At 37.6% G+C, this 6890-nt stretch overlaps 1 non-coding gene across 1 annotated transcript; it reads right to left on the bottom strand.

Moving 5' to 3' along the window:
• Window positions 1-4635: 4635 nt before the first annotated feature.
• On the bottom strand, window positions 4636-4743 carry LOC112767660 (small nucleolar RNA R71). The gene has a single exon (XR_003185102.1). It is a non-coding gene; the product is annotated as a small nucleolar RNA R71 (small nucleolar RNA).
• Window positions 4744-6890: the final 2147 nt, after the last annotated feature.

Below are 6890 nucleotides of genomic sequence, written 5' to 3'. Positions count from 1 at the left end.
AAGGGGCCTATGTTTTGAAGTTTGGTTAAAGAAGTACCTTTGGGAGAGTTTCTGATTTAAGAATGAAAAGAAATTGGGTTTTTTTTTGGACTTAAATAATTTTGGTTTTGAAACTGGTTCAGAACTCTTGGCTTACATGCTTTGGTTTTGATTTTAAATCTTTACTTTAATTTATCTCAACTTAAGCAACTATGATTCCGAGAACTTCTGAAGAGTTTAAGAAATGAGGCAGGTTATTCTTCCCTAAAGTCTTGAGTCCTTGCCAAGGTTGTTGATTAATAACTCTTGATTTCAAAGTGATGAAGCGAATAATTTGAAAATGAGTGATTATGAGTCTTTTAGAAGAGATTTTGAATCTGGCTTGGTTATGAAGTTGTTTGAAAGTTTTGAAAAGAAAATTTACTTAAGAAAAGTGGTTCTTGGCAAGATGTGAACTGAATACATTTGTAATTTGAAAGTGGGCCAAGAATGATTTTTTTGAAATAAGATTTTGAGTCTGATTGACTGTGGAAGTGATGAGCGGATAATTTATACGCTTTTTGACATTGTTTTTAGTATGTTTTTAGTAGGATCTAGTTACTTTTAGGGATGTTTTTAATAGATTTTGTGTTAAATTCACATTTCTGGACTTTACTATGAGTTTGTGTGTTTTTCTGTGATTTCAGGTATTTTCTGGCTGAAATTGAGGGACTTGAGCAGAAATCAGATTCAGAGGTTGAAAAAGGACTGCTGATGCTGTTGGATTCTAACCTCCCTGCACTCAAAGTAGATTTTCTGGAGCTACAGAATTCGAAATGGCGCGCTTCCAATTGCGTTGTAAAGTAGACATCCAGGGCTTTCCAGCAATATATAATAGTCCATACTTTGGCCAAGAATTAACGACGTAAACTGGCGTTCAACGCCAGTTTTCTACCCAAATCTGGCGTCCAGCGCTAGAAAAGGATCCAAAACCAGAGTTGAACGCCCAAACTGGCACAAAAACTGGCGTTCAACTCCACAAATGGCCTCTGCACGTGCAACACTTAAGCTCAGCCCAAACACACACCAAGTGGGCCCCGGAAGTGGATTTATACATCAAATACTTACTCATGTAAACCCTAGTAGCTAGTTTATTATAAATAGGACCTCTTACTATTGTATTTTGACATCTTTGGACGCCTGGTTCTTAGATCAGAGGGGCTGGCCTCTCGGCCATGCCTGGACCTTCACTTATGTATTTTCAACGGTAGAGTTTCTACACGCCATAGATTAAGGTGTGGAGCTCTGCTGTTCCTCAAAGATTAATGCAAAGTACTACTGTTTTCTATTCAATTCTTCTTATTTCGCTTCTAAGATATCCATTCGCACCCAAGAACGTGATGAAGGTGATGCTTATGTGTGACGCTCATCATCCTTCTCCCTTATGAACGCGTGCCTGACAAACACTTTTGTTCTACATGAAATAAGCTAGAATGAGTATCTCTTAGATCTCCTAACCGGAATCTTCGTGGCGTAAGCTAGAATGATGGCGGCATTCAAGAGAATCCGGAAGGTCTAAACCTTGTCTGTGGTATTCCGAGTAGGATTCAATGATTGAATGACTGTGACGAGCTCCTAACTCGCGATTGCAGGGCGTTAGTGACAGACGCAAAAGGATAGTAAATCCTATTCCAGCATGATCGAGAACCGACAGATGAATAGCCGTGCCGTGACAGGGTGCGTGAGCATATTATTCACTGAGAGGATAAGATGAAGCCATTGACAAGGGTGATGCCTCTAGACGATTAGCCGTGCCGTGACAGGGCATTGGATCATTTTCCTGAGAGATGACCGAAAGTAGCCATTGACAGTGGTGATGTATCACATAAAGCCAGCCATGGAAAGGAGTAAGACTGATTGGATGAAGATAGCAGGAAAGCAGAGGTTCAGAGGAACGAAAAGCATCTCCATTCGCTTATCTGAAATTCCTACCAATGATTTACATAAGTATTTCTATCCCTATCTTATTAATTAATATTCGAAAACCACATAACTGTTTTATATCCGCTTGACTGAGATTTGCAAGGTGACCATAGCTTGCTTCATACCAACAATCTCCGTGGGATTTGACCCTTACTCACGTAAGGTATTACTTGGACGACCCAGTGCACTTGCTGGTTAGTTGTATCGAAGTTGTGACAATTTATGAATGTGTAATCACGATTACGCGTACCAAGTTGCTCACGTGCCAGGAATAGTTTGAGCTTGGACATCACAATTTCGTGCACCAAGTTTTTGGCGCCGTTGCCGGGGATTGTTCGTGTTTGGACAACTGACGGTTCATCTTGTTGCTCAGATTAGGTAATTTTCTTTTTGTTTTGTTTTCAAAAATTTTTCAAAAAGCTTTCAAAAATTTTTCTTTTGTTTTCGAAGAAAAAATAAAATAAAATAAAATAAAATAATAAAAATAATGTTTTCAAAAAATAAATTATTCTATGGCTTCAAGATTTTTAAGAATGAATTCTAGTGTTTCATGAAACATGTTGAATCCTATCTAGCTGTAAAGCCATACCCAAACTGCTTTGGGATTGGTATTCAACTAATCACTCCAGTCCATGTAATTATATGCTAAAGCTTGGCTGGCTATTAAGCCATGCCTGACCCTTTGATTGGAGCTTTAGAGCATAAGATTCCTGGAATTCATATTAAAAATTTTGGAATCCTTATTTTTCTTTTTCAAAATAATTTTTCGAAAAATATAAAATAAAAATCCAAAAAAAATTTAGAAAATCACAAAAATAAAAAATATTTCATGTTTCTTGTTTGAGTCTTGAGTCATATCATAAGTTTGGTGTCACTTGCATATGCATTTTGCATTTTTCGAAAATATCATGCATTCATAGTGTTCTTCATGATCTTCAAGTTGTTCTTGGTAAGTCTTCTTGTTTGATCTTGATGATTTTTTGTTTTGTGTCTTTCCATGTTTATCATATGCATTCTTGAATTCTTAGTGTCTAAGCATTAAAGAATTCTAAGTTTGGTGTCTTGCATGTTTTATTTGCATTAAAAATTTTTCAAAATTATGTTCTTGATGTTCATCATGACATTCATAGTGTTCTTGGTGTTCATCTTGACATTCATAGCATTCTTGCATGCATCACATGTTTTGATCTAAAAATTTCATGCATTGCATCTTTTTTTGTGTTTTTCTCTCTCATCATAAAAATTCAAAAATAAAAAAAATATCTTTCCCTTTTTCTCTCATCAAATTCGAAAATTTGGATTGACTTTTTCAAAAATTTTTAAAATCAAATTGTTTCTCATGAGTCAAATCAAATTTTCAATTTGAAAATCTTATCTTTTTCAAAATCTTTTTCAAAAATCAAATATTTTTCAAAAATCTTTTTCTTATTTTTATATCAAATTTTCGAAAATAACATAATCAATTAATGTTTTGATTCAAAAATTTGAAGTTTGTTACTTGCTTGTTAAGAAAGATTCAAACTTTAAGTTCTAGAATCATATCTTGTGATTCCTTGTGAATCAAGTCATTAATTGAGATTTTAAAAATCAAATCTTTTTCAAAACTAATTTCAATTATATCTTTTCAAAAATATCTTCTTATCTTATCTTTTTCAAAAATATCTTTTCAAAATATCTTTCCTAACCTCCTAACTACTTATCTTTTCAAAATTGGTTATCAAAATTTGTTTCAACTAACTAACTAACTTTTTGTTTGTTTCTTAACTTTTTCAAAACCACCTAACTAATTCTCTCTTTCTAATTTTCGAAAATATCTCCCCCTTTTTTCAAAAATTTCTTTTTTATTAACTAATTATTTTTATTTTTTATTTAAAAAAAATTCGAAAAAAATACTAACCTTTTTCAAAAACTATTTTCAAAAATCACTAACTCTTTTTCAAAAATTGTTTTCGAAAATTCACTTCCCCCTCTCATCTTCTTCTATTTGTTTATTGATATACTAACATCTTTCCTTCAACTCTCCAAAAATCCGAACCCCCTCTCTCTCTGAGTTCAGATTTTCTTCCCTTCTTTTCTTCTACTAACACAAGGATCCCCATATTGTGGTATAAAGGATCCATATTATTATTATTATTTTTTCTGTGCCATCTTCTTTGTCATATGAGCAGGAGCAAGGACAAGAACATTCTTGTTAAAGCAGATCCAGAACTTGAAAGGACTCTGAAGAAAAAATTAAGAGAAGCTAAAATACAACAATCCAGAGATAACCTTTCAGAAATTTTCGAACAGGAAAAGGAGATGGCAGCCGAAAATAATAATAATATAAGGAAGATGCTTGGTGACTTCACTGCACCTAATTCCAATTTACATGGAAGAAGCATCTCCATTCCTGCCATTGGAGCAAACAACTTTGAGCTGAAACCTCAATTAGTTTCTCTGATGCAGCAGAACTGCAAGTTTCATGGACTTCCATCTGAAGATCCCTTTCAGTTCTTAACTGAATTCTTGCAGATATGTGATACTGTTAAGACTAATGGAGTAGATCCTGAAGTCTACAGGCTCATGCTTTTCCCTTTTGCTGTAAGAGACAGAGCTAGATTATGGTTGGATTCTCAACCCAAAGACAGCCTGAACTCTTGGGATAAGCTGGTCACGGCTTTCTTAGCCAAGTACTTTCCTCCTCAAAAGCTGAGCAAGCTTAGAGCTGATGTTCAAACCTTCAGACAGAAAGAAGGTGAATCCCTCTATGAAGCTTGGGAAAGATACAAACAGTTGACCAAAAAGTGTCCTTCTGACATGCTTTCAGAATGGACCATCCTGGATATATTCTATGATGGTTTATCTGAGTTATCAAAGATGTCATTGGATACTTCTGCAGGTGGATCCATTCACCTAAAGAAAACGCCTGCAGAAGCTCAAGAACTCATTGACATGGTTGCTAATAACCAGTTCATGTACACTTCTGAAAGGAATCCTGTGAGTAATGGGACGCCTATGAAGAAGGGAGTTCTTGAGGTTGATACTCTGAATGCCATATTGGCTCAGAATAAAATATTGACTCAGCAAGTCAATATGATTTCTCAGAGTCTGCATGGAATGCAAGCTGCATCCAACAGTACTCAAGAGGCATCTTCTGAAGAAGAAGCTTATGATCCTGAGAACCCTGCAATAGCAGAGGTGAATTACTTAGGTGAACCTTATGGAAACACCTATAACTCAACATGGAGAAATCATCCAAATTTCTCATGGAAGGATCAAAAGCCCCAGCAAGGCTTTAATAATGGTGGAAGAAACAGGTTTAGCAATAGCAAGCCTTTTCCATCATCAACTCAGCAACAGACAGAGAACTCTGAACAAAATGTTTCTAATTTAGCAAATCTAGTCTCTGATCTATCTAAGGCCACTATAAGTTTCATGAATAAAACAAGGTCTTCCATTAGAAATCTGGAAGCACAAGTGGGCCAACTGAGTAAAAGGATCACTGAAATCCCTCCTAGTACTCTCCCAAGCAATACAGAAGAGAATCCAAAAGGAGAGTGCAAGGCCATTGACATAAGTGCCATGGCCGAACCTGTGAGGAAAGGAGAGGACGTGAATCCCAAGGAGGAAGACCTCCTGGGACGTCCAGTGGTCAATAAGGAGCTTCCCTCTGAGGAACCAAAGGACTCTGAGGCTCATCTAGAGACCATAGAGATCCCATTGAACCTCCTTATGCCCTTCATGAGCTCTGATGAGTATCCCTCTTCTGAAGAGAATGAGGATGTCACTGAAGAGCAAACTGCCAAGTTTCTTGGTGCAATCATGAAGCTGAATGCCAAATTATTTGGCATTGATGCTTGGGAAGTTGAACCTCCCTTGTTCATCAATGAACTAAATGATCTGGATCAACTGACATTGCCTCAGAAGAGACAGGATCCTGGAAAGTTCATAATACGCTGTACCATAGGCACCATGATCTTTAAGGCTCTGTGTGACCTTGGTTCAGGAATAAACCTCATGCCCCTCTCTGTAATAGAGAAATTGGGAATCTATGGGGTGCAAGCTGCTAAAATCTCATTAGAGATGGCAGACAGCTCAAGAAAACAGGCTTTTGGACAAGTAGAGGACGTGTTAGTAAAGGTTGAAGGCCTTTACATCCCTGCTGATTTCATAGTCCTGGATACTGGAAAGGAAGAGGATGAATCCATCATCCTAGGAAGACCTTTCCTGGCCACAGCAAGAGCTGTGATTGATGTTGACAGAGGTGAAATATTCCTTCAATGGAATGAGAACTCCCTTGTGTTTCAAACTCAAGGATCTCCCTCTGCAACCATGGAGAGGAAGCAGAAAAAGCTTCTCTCCAAGCAGAGTCAACCAGAGCCCCCACAGTCAAACTCCAAGTTTGGTGTTGGGAGGCCACAACCAAACTCTAAGTTTGGTGTTGAACTCCCATATCCAAACTCTAAGTTTGGTGTTGGAGAGTCTCAACAAAGCTCTGCACATCTGTGAGGCTCCATGAGAGCCCACTTTCAAGCTATTGACATTAAAGAAGCGCTTGTTGGGAGGCAACCCAATGTTTATTTATCAAACTATATTTTTATTAGTTATGTGTCTTTATAGGTTCATGATCATGAGGAGTCACAAAATAAATATAAAAATTGAAAACGGAATCAAAAACAGCAGAAGAAAAATCACACCCTGGAGGAGCATCTGTCTGGCGTTCAAACGCCAGAACAGAGCATAGTTCTGGCGCTGAACGCCCAGAATGGGAGCATCCTGGCGCTGAACGCCCAGAACAAGCATGGTTCTGGCGTTTAACGCCAGAAATGGCAGCAAAGGGGCGTTGAACGCCCAAAATGGGCACCAACCTGGCGCTGAACGCCCAGAGTTGTGTGCAAGGGCATTTTACATGCCTAAATTGGTGCAGGGATGTAAATGCCTTGACACCTCAGGATCTGTGGACCCCACAG

Source organism: Arachis hypogaea, chromosome 17, assembly GCF_003086295.3.
Source record: "Arachis hypogaea cultivar Tifrunner chromosome 17, arahy.Tifrunner.gnm2.J5K5, whole genome shotgun sequence".
Classification (NCBI taxonomy): domain Eukaryota; kingdom Viridiplantae; phylum Streptophyta; class Magnoliopsida; order Fabales; family Fabaceae; genus Arachis; species Arachis hypogaea.
Note: the sequence above shows the minus strand (reverse complement) of the source record. Positions and strands in the feature narration are given on the sequence as shown.